Here is a 13609-nt window from a genome sequence, read left to right on the forward strand (position 1 = left end):
AGTTCCTACCGTTTAACGTTCCTAGTTTGATTTCGCTGTAACCCCTTAAAAATAAACATTGTAAACATTGTTATTATGGTGGTGAAAAGCATTGTGATAGTTAGTAGATTACAAACTTTTGACTATTCTTTAAAAATGCTGATAGTATAAAACGTTCAGAAACCATTCCATTGCTTTATGTTTAGTTTTGCTGGAAGACGACTCTTCCAGGTTTTACCCTGTATTTAGCTACATCCATCTTCCCATCAACTCTGACCTGCTTCCCTGTCCATGCTGAAGAAAAATATCCCCACAAGTCTAATGTTACCATGTTTCACAGTGGGGATGGTGTGTTCGGGGTGATGAGCAGTGTTAACATTCCGCCCTATGTCGTGTTTTGCATTTTGACAAGAAAAATTCAACTTGTTTTCATCTGACCGAAGCACCTTCTTCCAAATGTTTGCGGTGTCCCCTTTGGCTTGTGGCAAATTGCAAAAGGGACTTCTTAAGCCTTTCTTTCAGCAATGGTGTTCTTGCCATTCTTTTATGAAAACCAGATTTGTGGAGTGCACGACCTATGGTTGTCCTATGGACAGATTCTCCCACCTGAGCTGTGGATTTCTGCATCTCCAGTGACCATGCACAATGGGCCTCTTGGATGCTTCTCTGATCTCCACGCTCGCTCTGTCAGTTTGGGTGGACGGCCATGCAATTGTGCCATACTTTTTCCATTTTTTGATGATATATTGCACGGTGCTCCTTGAGATCTTCAAAGCTTGGGATAGGTTTTATAACCTAACCCTGCTTTAAAGTTCTCCACAACTTTATCCCTGACCTGTCTGATGTTCCTTGACCTTCATGGTGCCGTTGTTCACTGGTGTTGGCTAACAAAACACTGAGACCCTCACAGAACAGTTCCAGGTCTTGACATTGACACCCGCCAACCCACCAAATGAGGGTGTATTTCAGCAGTGACAGGTTACACCGCCACTCCCACTAGCCTCTTTGGGGGGGTTGGCTTTTATATAGATATTTAATTGTAGTGTTCTCAAACTGCATCTTTTATAATAAACTGATTGCAATGTGAGACTACGACACTACAACTCCTATTAGTAGGTGCGTCACGACATCATGTGAGAGCGAGGATGTTTGCAGTCGCTTAAGTCATCAGTTTTGGAGACAAATTTGTTGAAGGCTTGAAAGAGAGTTTATATGGTGGCATCCAATCAGATGCCTTGCCAGAGGCATCCATGGCAACTGAAACAGTAAAAGTAAGATATGAGCTCTCTAGAGAATTTGGAAAAGACAGAAAAGGACTTCCACTTACCAAATAAGCACTCATTTTACGAAGGAGCCGTTGAACTTAGGTCATTTTTGCCCACATATACCTCTCTTGTTGGTTCTTAGTTTCATATTTTTACTTGTCATTCTCTACATTCTTAAACATATGAGTGATAACTGATTTTTTACACAACCATGTACTTTAATTAAATAAACATTACAAAATAAAATATTTTTAATAAAAACAATACAATTACTTTATCAGAAGTTTGAACTGCAGACATTCTTAAACTAGCTTATTATGTGCACTAAGGAGGTTGGTAAAAAAAAAAAATCATGATTGCTCAATGAAAAATGTATTTGAGGATCTGTTAAAAATTTATCTTGTGTATGTGCATTTTATAATACAGTATTTTACTATTATTATAATATAATACTACTATGTATTTAAAATTTCCGAATTTCAATCTGTTAAATAGTCATGATCCTACATGTAATTTCAAAGCGTCGTAAATGCATGGTGTTATTTACTGTATTGTTAACGAACGTCATACCAAATACTGTAGCTCTTTAGTGCTCTCTTGTGGTAGACGTCTATGAGCGATAAAGAGCATTAAAAGACAAGATGCATGTGGAAACTGGGAAAACTGAGCAAAACATTCAAAAAGCAATGCATCCTTAGCAAGTGCAACGAGATATGAAAGTTTATATGAGCAGTGATTATCTTATATGTTAAGTTCATGGTGTGTTCGATAGTGTGATTTAACACTATATAGTTAGTTCTGTACATGGAAATGTAATTTTGTGTGCTTGTTTTGTTCAAATTTATAAAGAAAACAGTTCTTTTTTTTACACCACTCTGTCTCTGTATTCATTAGCAATATATAAACACATTAATAAAAACGGTAAAGTCAGATTATTTGTGTATTGTGTTAGGTTACTGTGTGTATTATTTATCCATCCATCCATTTTCTGAGCCGCTTCTCTTCACTAGGGTCGCGGGCGTGCTCGTACCTATCCCAGCTATCATCGGGCAGGAGGCAGGATACACCCTGAACTGGTTGCCAGCTAATCGCAGGGCACATACAAACAAACAACCATTCGTACTCACATTCACACCTACGGGCAATTTAGAGTTGTCAATTAACCTACCACGCATGTTTTTGGGATGTGGGAGGAAACCGGAGTGCCCGGGGAAAACCCACCCAGGCACAGGGAGAACATGGAAACTCCACACAGGCGGGGCCGGGGATTGAACTCAGAACTGGGAGGCAGACGCTCTAACCAGTCGTCCACCGTTCCGCTGTGTATTATTTATTTCATATATATATATATATATATACATATATATATATATTTTTTTTCTTTATAGCACTTGTCTCCATTGGGGTAGCAGGGAACTGGAGTCCAACCTGCACTGCTCATCAGCCAATCACAGGGCACATATATACAAACAACCATTCGCACTCACATTCTCATATATGGATGTTTTTGAGTCTTCAGTTAATCTAAGAATCATGTTTTTACCATCTGGAAAGAAATCGGAGTACAGAGAAAAAAATACAGTCATCATCAGTTCTGCAGCAGGAAAATATTGAATTTCACCTAATTGGCCCGAAATTATTATTTATTTACTTAAAATAATATATCTTTGTTCATCTATCTATGCCAGCACCGTATATTGACAGGCATACAACATACAACAGAATAATAGTTTTGTGTTCAACTCATCAGGCACAGATTTAGCAGTGAGTGAGTAAACATGAGTAAATTGAGATGAGATCAACATTATTTCAGTATATACAGTACTTGACAGGTTTTTTTTTTTGGGTGGTGTGCACTGAGCTTTTTCAAATGTAAAAAAAATGTGCCTTGATTCAATAAAGGTAGTGTAGTATATTTCAGTAGTACCACAATCAGAGTTCCTTTGCAAGGGCCAAATGTTTGGAGATCTGTATTCAAGCCAACCATCTTTTCTTTGAAGTTCTACATCAAAGGACTTCCTTCAACCATTTGTATGTTTATTAGGGTTTTCATTCTCCGCCCAGATAGTAACATGTCTTGGGTTCACAACAGGCATCCCGGTCTGCAAAGAGGATTGTTTTGCATCTTACAAGATGAGGGAACCGGGTGTGAGCATAGCTAGAAGGTGAGGCGCCAGCAGGCGGGTGTAATTCCAAATATGGTCATGAGGAACGGCCATCTGCCGGGTACACCCAGGGAGGGGCTAATTCCACGCCCAGAGAATTAAACCTTGATAAACTGAGATCCAGGGGTTTTTCGGGGGCTTTTTCGTTGTTCTGGCAATGTAAGCAGCTGTTATGACACTAAGGCTTGTTCAATAAATCGAATTAGCCCAAACGCCAAGTGTCTCAAAGTCTTCATTCATCCCATGCCCGACGGACATCGGAGTTCTCCCGGGTGACCTTCGACTCGGAACCACAGGCGAAAAAATCCACCACAGTAGGTAAAAGTGATGACGGTTCTCTACTCCATGAATCACAGGAGCCCTATAAAATAGTATTTCAAATTTGCAGCAAAGTGGTGGGGCCAAAAGTGTTTTTTCTTGTTTTTTTGTTTTTGTTTTTTTAAACACAGCCCCAAATGCCTGGTGGCACGTCTACCTTGAGTCCACCTTGTTTATAGGGAACTTGTGTTGTTGGGGAACTTTTGAGTGTTTGTGTTCTCAATATAGGGAAATTGTTATCCCTTTCATACTAACAAAACGGGCACGATTTAGGGCGTGGCATGACGCATCAATGGCTCTGGCCACAGGTGCATGCATACAGCGATAGTAGATAAGAGTAGAGTGAATAGTAGTGAGAATGCATAAGACAGTGCAAGGATGGGCATGACTGCTGGTTGGTATTCCTGAGGCTTATAGCCACAGAGGCTGATGGTGCAGCGTGGACATCACATTGGAATTTCAATTGGGAAGAGGCGGGTTTGCTGTTGTTGGAGTCTGAGCTCTAGCTTTTGTGTACACGTTTTTCCAGTTCTACCATCTCTCAATCAAAATACCGATGAAATGGAGGTTATTAAATATATCAGGGATAGTAATCCCCAGATACCATGCAAATATGGCCACCTTGAGGAGCTGAGTAGCAAAGGGATGACATCAGAACAAGTTCACTGGAACCCTAGGGAGGGCTATGTTCTTGGGTCCATGTTTAAAAAACATGCTCTATGTCAGCCAGCATGTTTGTTTCAGCCCACACAGAACGCCCCGTCTAAAAATATGTCTCATATTTTGACTTTATTCTGGTGACTGGCATACAAACTGCAACAGAACCTTGCTGACTGATGCTGTTGGGGAGACAAAAATGAAGTATGGTGCTAGGGTTTTTCCAATTTAAGCTTTCCACTGAGGCTCTCCATATATGCTTTTTATCTTTGTTTTATCTAAATTGTCTGAAGTTGAGTCAGTTTATTACACTGTTTGATTCTTTGTTTCCGAGGAAGACATGGTAAGTGGAAATAATTGCAAAGAGAAGCTAGGGAATCCGTATAGACCAGTGTTTCACAACCTTCACAACAACAGCCAAATTTTACATCAGAAAAATCTCATGGCACACCACCAAACAAAAATGTCACAAAAAGTTGTGTATCTTGTGTATATTCTGAAATTCTACGCGTTGTCTCAACACAACTCTATTATTCTGTCATACAAATGGCAACAGGTGGATACACAGGTTTATTGTACCCTTTGCCATCCAATGGAATAAATATCCATCCATCCATTTTCTGTACCGCTTTATCCTCACAAGGGTCGCAGGCGTGCTGAGCCTATCCCAGCTATCTTCGGGCGAGAGGCGAGAGTACACCCTGAACTGGTTGCCAGACCATCACAGGGCACATATAAACAAACAACCATTCGCGCACACATTCACACCTACGGGCAATTTAGAGTCTTCAATCAACCTACCATGGATATTTGTGGAATGTGGGGGGAAACCGGAGTGCCGGGAGAAAACCCACACAGGCACGGGGAGAACATGCAAACTCCACACAGGCGGAGCCGGGATTTGAACCCTGGTCCTCAGAACTGTGAGGTGGGTGTGGAATAAATAAATAAATAACATTTTTTGGACCAACTAAGTGAAATTGGGTAATTTTTTGTGGCACGCCTGATGCTCTCTCACGATACACTGATTTGGAAATCCCTGTCGTAGACTAAGGGTGTATTTGCATGATTCGAAGCTGTGTGTTATGTTGATTTTCCAATGCACAGTATCTACTCACTGCAGATTGTATTCCACTATAAAAACTACAATAACCACAACCCATTGGATGCAAATATATATATACTTTCATTTTTTCAGTATGTACAAAAGCTGGTGGCCATGTTAAAGAGACAAATGTTACTCAAGAGAGAAGAAAAACAGACCTCTGCAACCAAGTGGAGCCTGTGGAGTAAAATACAGTAGAGTCCAGAGCTAAGGCATAGCCACAGGGTAGGCTAAAGTGAGCATGTATATTTATTATTGTCATTTCTAGCCATGTATCAACAAATCACATGTCACAGCAATAACATATCCGCTCATGAGTGACCAGCAGTGGTTTATAACTAATTCAAAGTACCTGGTCAACTGGTTTGACTTAATTCATAGCTGATAGTACGAGCTTTTGCCAAGTAGAACTATTTACTATGCAGTGGAAAAGTGGCGTTAGTCCCAATGTGGTCCAGAAGAGGAGGGTCTGGATCTGGTGTTTCCGCTTTCTCCAAAGGAGACCTCACTCTCACCGACCAACTCACTGAAGAAACAGCTGGATTGTTACATAATGTACAGTCGGAACAAAACATAAAATCAAATCCCTGAGCCCTTTTGAAGAATGTGAAATGAGATTAGGTAGACTCTCCATTCTCTCAGTGGAGTTTGGAGCTCACTTGCTGATCATCAATCGGCTGTGCTCATTCATCTTATCAGGGCCAAAGAGCTCCAATGCTGTCGAGTGCCGGCTGAACAATTTTCAATTCCTTAATAATTTATTGATGCTGGGCAGTAAATTGCGTATCAATAATGTAGAGGGGCTCGGTACAATGTTGATACAAAACACCCTCAGCTCATTCATGCTCAAAGACCTGCAGAGATATGTACTATGTTTGGTCCCACAGGATCCAGTGGTGGCATTAGGCAGGAATCCAATGTGCATTATGTAACTGTGCATTGTCTCTGATACTTGTTGTATTTTATTTCTGTGCCAATGTTTGCATTATAAAGCTCAACAGGTGATTTTGGCTTGGTAGGTCATGCAGTACTCTCTTGGATGAGAACATTTAAAAACACCAATATATGAGAAAATACAAACTAATAAGACAAACAATAAAGTACAGAGATGCTATAGATTAAAGTTTTCGAATTGCCTGCTTGACTGAAAATGTCGTAAGTTGTTTTTGAAAATGTTTGCCGACTTGGCAAGCCTTAGAGAGAGTTATGGTCGCAAGTGACTGGTAAAAGAACAACAGTCGCAGGTGAGGTTGAGGGACAAAAAATAAATACCAAGTAGTGTGTATTGTAACACTGTTGTGTGAATTGCAGGAAAGAAGGATGATAGAATACTTACTATGCAATACTATTGAAATAGGAAAGCCAGTCAAACAGTAACCATAAAAGTGTGATCCTTCAACCACACTGTAGGAAACAGATATAGCACAGACCTTAGCCACAGCCTAAACGTTTGTCACATTTAAAATCAATGAATGCATGAAGCAGAAGAGCTCAAAAGGGGTAACATTACACTTGAACCAAATATTCCTCTGCATCCAACTGTAAAATGTGATGGGATCCTTCACAAGGACAAGCACAACAAATTAAATCCTGATCTGATTTGATTTGGCAGATTCTATATAAGCATCTGAACATGTTAAATTGGATTTCCACTGTTTGAAAAAAACAATATATATATATATATATATATATATATATATATATATATATCTAGATCTAGATCAGATCAGGATGAAACTTGGTTTGACATTACAGAAGTGGTTCTTAACCTTGTTGCCGGTACTGGACTACTAACTACTAACTAACTAATGAATTTCATCTGCACATTCACAGAACCCTTCTTAAAATTAATTGGAAAAATAAAATATGATTTAGTTCCTATTCAAAACAGCCTTGTTGCAAGAACTAATGAAACCTGCCAAGATGAGAGGCGAGAGGTCTTCTAAGACAACGACAACAGTCCAGTTAGAATCGATTCAATGCCCTGAGAAGACCAACTACACAGTTATCCTGGTCCTCTTTCTCAGCTTCATTCGATAGAGCATAACCTTATATGATGGTTAAGTTGCAATGTCTGGAGTGCAAGCGAGTTCTGATCACTCTGTCACTTACAGGTTCCCTTTCCACCAAGGTTTTTCTTCATGCCTAGTGTGTAGAATAACTGATCCTTCTCGTTTATTGTCCAGAACCAGTCCATTGAAATGCACTAATTCCTAAACTATTCAGCCTGTACATGCTCATTTCACTGCTGAGCTTGGCAAGTTTATTTATTTCATACGTGGTGCAGACATTCCTTGCTCGCTGGTGGATCTTTGTTTTGGGACCAACGAGGCTCTCTATCGCACTCCTGACTTCCTGCAGGTTTACGTCTGGAGTGATCATACTGCCTGTGAATTGGCTAGAGTCTGGGACCCATGGTTGTAACAGTTAAAGCATTTATTTGTACCAAGATTTGTTCTTGGGGTGGGGTTGTTAGCCCCAAGCACCACACCCAATGCCAAACCTAGAGGGCCAGGTGTTGCTTTTTCATCTGACCTCTACTCTGGGAATCTGGCCAGCTTGGTTGAACATTGTCCCACCCAACATTGTCTCACCAAAATCTAATGGGAACAAAGCAGTTCAGAACAACCTTGGAAAAATCATCACAAAATATTAAGGTTAACATAATAACCGTCAAAAGGAAGTAAAGAAGTGCCCACAAACCAACAAAAACAAACTTTTTGCAAAGAGAAAAACAAAAGACAGAAACTGATTTTAGGTTTATATATCACTCATATTTCCTGTTTTGTTACAGATGTAATTTTTGGAGAGAGTTTTGCATTACACAATACGATACCATAGTGATGACCACTCCACTCTCAGGGTTCTTGAACAGTCACAATCAGATTTTTGGGTCCTGGCCAATCACACATGTAGGACAAATTAAATGACCAATGGCCAATTTCCATCTGGGTCAGCATCTTTTATTCACAAGGCACGCGTGTACAGTTACATGCCATCCTGCCCCCGCGGGCCCTGTGGAGACCCACTCCGCCACAGCGAGATGGTCCACCATTTTGTTCTGTTTTGAAAATGATCTCCAAGCATGAGATTAGCCAGGGGGCCCACAAGCTCTTCCCTTTGTTGTCTATCCCACTTTGGATATTCCCGACTAGTATGTGGAGTGTGTGTGTGTGTCTGTTCAGTTGATGCCAGCTCACTGTTGCCAGATTAATAATGCTTTTTCAATGTGCATAGATAAGCTAAATGAAGACACGTGATACATAAAGCACATACTATATGTCTGCAACAATGCACATGCTGTATTGTACATTACTTTTTTTTTCTATTTACGTAAGTGATGCAGAGTCCAAGGGGAGGGAAAAAAAACATTTTATTAAACGGCTGCAAGTCTCTTTAATTGATGAACTTCCTATGACCCCATTTCTGATGCACACTGCACTGTGATGCATCATGCCCAATATGATTTGGGAAATCAATTAAACCACCACAAAGAAACAGTTTGTTCCAAAAGATGGAAATGAGCTGTCAGAACAGAACCCTACAATACACAGTCACAAGTAACAGCATTAGGTACACATGCACAGACCTGCATTCAAAGTTCTGTCTTTGCAAAGAAAATAATGTTGAGTTTTGGTGTGATAGTATGAAAGACATATGTTTATTCTTCTTGGTGTACTTTACAAAGGGGGGAGAACGGCATGGCATCACATGGAGGGATGTTTCTAATACTGTGGTCATCTTATTCAGCTATGGAGAATACAGTATTAAACAATTCAGTATGATGCAGGGCTTGGGTGACTTGTAAACTGTAAAATATAAGCACAATAATAAAGGTAAATGCACACTAGACGAGTGGAAGTGCAATTATATCAATTTTTTTCGACACTGCACCAAAATGAAGCTCTACCTCAGCCTTTGGTTTGCTGGCATGGACGTTAAGCAGCACCAGAGCAACTCGGCAGAGAGAGAAACGGGGAGAGTGAGAGACTGGGGATGTGGTTGCTATAGAAACCATCTGGTGGGTCTGAACTGTTTCTCACTGGCATTCATTTAATCATTGAGACTGAATCTCTCTCTCTCTCTCGCTCTCTCTCTCTCTTCCTTCCTCACTTTGTTTATCCCTCCATTTTTTCTGCTTCCCTCCATGCCTCTTATCTGCTCATCTCCCTGCAAATCTGCCTCGCTATACTTCCTGCTCTCTTCATTTCTCTTCTTCAGGAAAAACAAAGAGCATGTAACGTTAATGCGTCACGTTCCCTTCTTTTTTCCTTTTGGCTGTTATTCCATAGTTTCATCGCTGAGTCCTGGCAGTCCCATCTGCTGGACTTGGACTCTTATACCCTCTTGTTTAAACAACGCCCAAGGACAATGTCCACAGGCCAATAATTTACTAAAAATGCTTTAGAAATAAATAAAACTGGATTGATGTCTGAGGGCCAAACTGATTGAAAGCTTGACTTCATCTGCCATCATTAATTTAGCTGCAATCATAGAAGGTTTTAATAGACTTAACATAAATTAATCTCAATATTCCCCTGAATAAATAAAAACAGGCTGCTGTGATACTTTCAGGGACATTTATTCTAGTTTCCCCCTTTGCTTTCTGTGAGTGGTTGTCCTGGCGAATTCCCAGAAGAAGCCCCATCAGCGGGAGAATACCTGAACCCAACGACAATTCAGTGCACAGAAACAAGACAAAACCCATTAAACTGTAAATGTAACCACATTTGCATGTGCACCCGTCTGCACACAAGATAGAAACATCCTCTCGTTCATGTGCATGCCAAGCACATTCTGTCTATTAAAGCCTCCTCCTAATTCACAGGAAGAAGGCTGCCTCAGGCCGTGAGGTCAGGTCAGTGCGGGAGGTTGCCTCAGCTTCAAGCTTATGAAACAAAGGTCAGATCAAGTGGTGGATAAGTTAGCTTGTGGTCTCATTATTTAAAACCATATGAGGTCAGAGTGGGTGGGTAGGTAACTAAGTATGTTATATACTGTATGTCTCAATAATGTCTTCATAATGCTCCTATACCTTGACTATCTATGTTCTAATGTCCTCTTCACACAGCTTGTTCAAGCCAGGACATATCTGCCTTTTCTTATGAGTTGCTGTTCTTTATAAAGGGCACTGACATGAATATGGTGGACCAAGTTGTCCTGCCAATAGTCTGCTTTGAAGGGGTGACAGAGCTGGAGTGACACCTGATGTTGATATTTCAAACTTGACACCCACCTCTCCTGCAATGTCCGACAACTATTTCACAAATCGTGGCAGTCGCTGGCGCTGCTGTGGTCGCACATCTATTTGATTGTGGAATGCTGTGTTACTGGGTTAAAGCTCGTACAGTTGCACTGGGTTCTGTCTCAAACACTTATAGCCCGATCTTCTGTTACAGCTCTAATGCAGCTTTTTTTGCGGGATCTCTGTGTAAAAGAGGCTTGTCATTACTGTAAAGGAGACAATATTATCCAGCATGTCAGACTTATAGATAATAAAACTTCGCTTCGAACCCCAGTGGAAGTAATTAATTCAGTGCAGAGTGTAACTGAAAAGTTCCTCCAGCTGAGCTGGCTTCCCAGACTAATTTCATGTTGAAGTCTGGCCAGTTGGAAGTGAGAAGGATATTTAGTGTGTGTGGGCTTTTTAGTCAGAGAACCGACATTAGAGCCATAAATGAAGCTCCATCAATAAGATGAATTCGCTTTTTTACAAAGAACCCGGTGAAGATGCCACATTGTGCGTGTGATTATACACAGTGAGCAGATATCCCAGAATCAGATGACTCAGATGCATAGCAGGTGTGACTTATAAAATCTGCATTGAGAAAAAAATAGAAAAGAATCAGAAGCTGCTTTAATACTGTCTTCATGGTAAATTATTCAACAGTCCCTTTCAGACAGAACTTACAGCAGCAATGCATAGCCATGTCCAAAATGTGACTTTTGATGTGGCTCTGCGCAATGAGCTAATTTAGATGTGAGGTGACGACAGTGCGACACCTGCAATTGCGTTTAACACAAAGGGGCGTGCGCAGTGAGTCTCGGATTGCTGAACTACACTAATGATGGGCCGTGCATTTGGTACTTGAGCCTTCAGTGGCCATTTACCTAATTTAATCCACCTCTTAGTCCCACTATTATCACATTGCGATTACAGAAACCATCATTACTCTACAAAAACGCAATATAACGTCACACAACTGCACCACATACGGTCATGTGAAGCAATTCAGAATCAATATTTATCTAACATCCATCCATCCATTATCTGAGCCGCTTCTCCTCACTAGGGTCGCGGGCGTGCTGGAGCCTATCCCAGCTATCATCGGGCAGGAGGCGGGGTATTTATCTAACAACATGACAAAAACATAACAAATTTAAATAAAATACATTTTAATCACCAGGGATGCTGATTATCAAATGTCTTAATTAGGGCTGTCAATCGATTCATTTTTTTAGTTAGATTAATCACACTTTTGAATTTTGATCAATTGTGATGAATCGCATGCTCCCAATATTCATCCATCCATCCATTTTCTGAGCCGCTTCTCCTCACTAGGGTCGCGGGCGTGTTGGAGCCTATCCCAGCTGTCATCGGGCAGGAGGCGGGGTACACCCTGAACTGGTTGCCAGCCAATCACAGGGCACATAGAAACAAACAACCATTCGCACTCACAGTCACACCTACGGGCAATTTAGAGTCTCCAATTAATGCATGTTTTTGGGATGTGGGAGGAAACCGGAGTGCCCGGAGAAAACCCACGCAGGCACGGGGAGAACATGCAAACTCCACACAGGCAGGGACGGGGATTGAACCCTGCACCTCAGAACTGTGAGGCTGACACTCTAACCAGTCGGCCACCGTGCCACTGCTCCCAATATATCACACATAATACCACATATTGCTTTGAGTTGACGCCGAGCAAACTGGTCGGAGTTTCCTCAGCTATCTTTGCAGTGGCGTAAACAGTGACCTGATTACTGACATTATAGCAACCTGTGCCGCATTTCAGATATCCATCTGTGGTTAAGGTAAAGGAGTGTGTGTGGTCAAATTAAATTGTGTGATTAATGCGATACTTTTATTGTGATTAATCATGAGCTAACGCTTTCACTTTGACAGCCCTAGTCTTAATGTACACAGATAGCTAGAGAGGGAACTTTTGCTAGTTGAACTTGGCTTCTCTGACCTAACAAGGATGGAAAAATGCTGACATGATTGTGGGCCAGCTAGTTGGCCCTCTGAGTAAAATCTGAGTAAAATCTAAAATCTAATAAGTTTTAAAAAAAACAGTCACATTGCTAGAATAGTTCAAGTTGCATCGGCCAGCATGATTGACTGGGGGCAGATTAGAATGACATGGCAGTACATACAGTGGGTACGGAAAGCATTCAGACCCCCTTAAAATTTTCACTCTTTGTTATATTCATTGGAGTTCAGCTGTGTGTTCAGCTGTGTGTTACCCACTGTAGAGGCTGACATCTGATTGGACAAAAAAAAATCACATCCTAGAAGCAGTGCAGCCAAGTGAAACACTTTACGAAATGAAGAGAATATACTGTTGGGAATAAATTCATAAAAATTCATGGACATATAATTTATAATTTATATTGTAAATGTAGGTCAGCACTGATAGTGTACCCTGTTGGCTCATCACTGATTTACGCACTTCCCTACACACTGGCGGTGTTCTGCCTCTGTTGTGCCTCCGCTGTGCCTCTGAAGATTCGTGGGTCAACTTCAATCTCACAAGCTGGGAAAAAGGGTGAAAAGGACATCTTGCTGTAGATGCCCAGTGTGTGTCAGGGGCCATTTATATGCGGAAATGTACCTTTATTGTTAATCATTTGCTCCAAATGTCAGCTATCATCCTGAATAGTTTAAATGTTGTCGCTCGTCTCCAATACAGAGTGAATGAATGCAGGAGATGTGGTCAAAATCCTTGTTTGAAGAACACAGGCAACAAATGGAATGCCTCCTTGTAAAACATTAGCAGAATCAATATACTATATATGGGTGAATGGTTAGAGCGTCAGCCTCACAGTTCTGAGGACCCAGGTTCAATCCCTGGCCCCGACTGTGTGCAGTTTGCATGTTCTCCCCGTGCCTGCGTGGG

The sequence above is a fragment of the Phyllopteryx taeniolatus genome, chromosome 9 (genome assembly GCF_024500385.1).
Source record: "Phyllopteryx taeniolatus isolate TA_2022b chromosome 9, UOR_Ptae_1.2, whole genome shotgun sequence".
Lineage (NCBI taxonomy): Eukaryota > Metazoa > Chordata > Actinopteri > Syngnathiformes > Syngnathidae > Phyllopteryx > Phyllopteryx taeniolatus.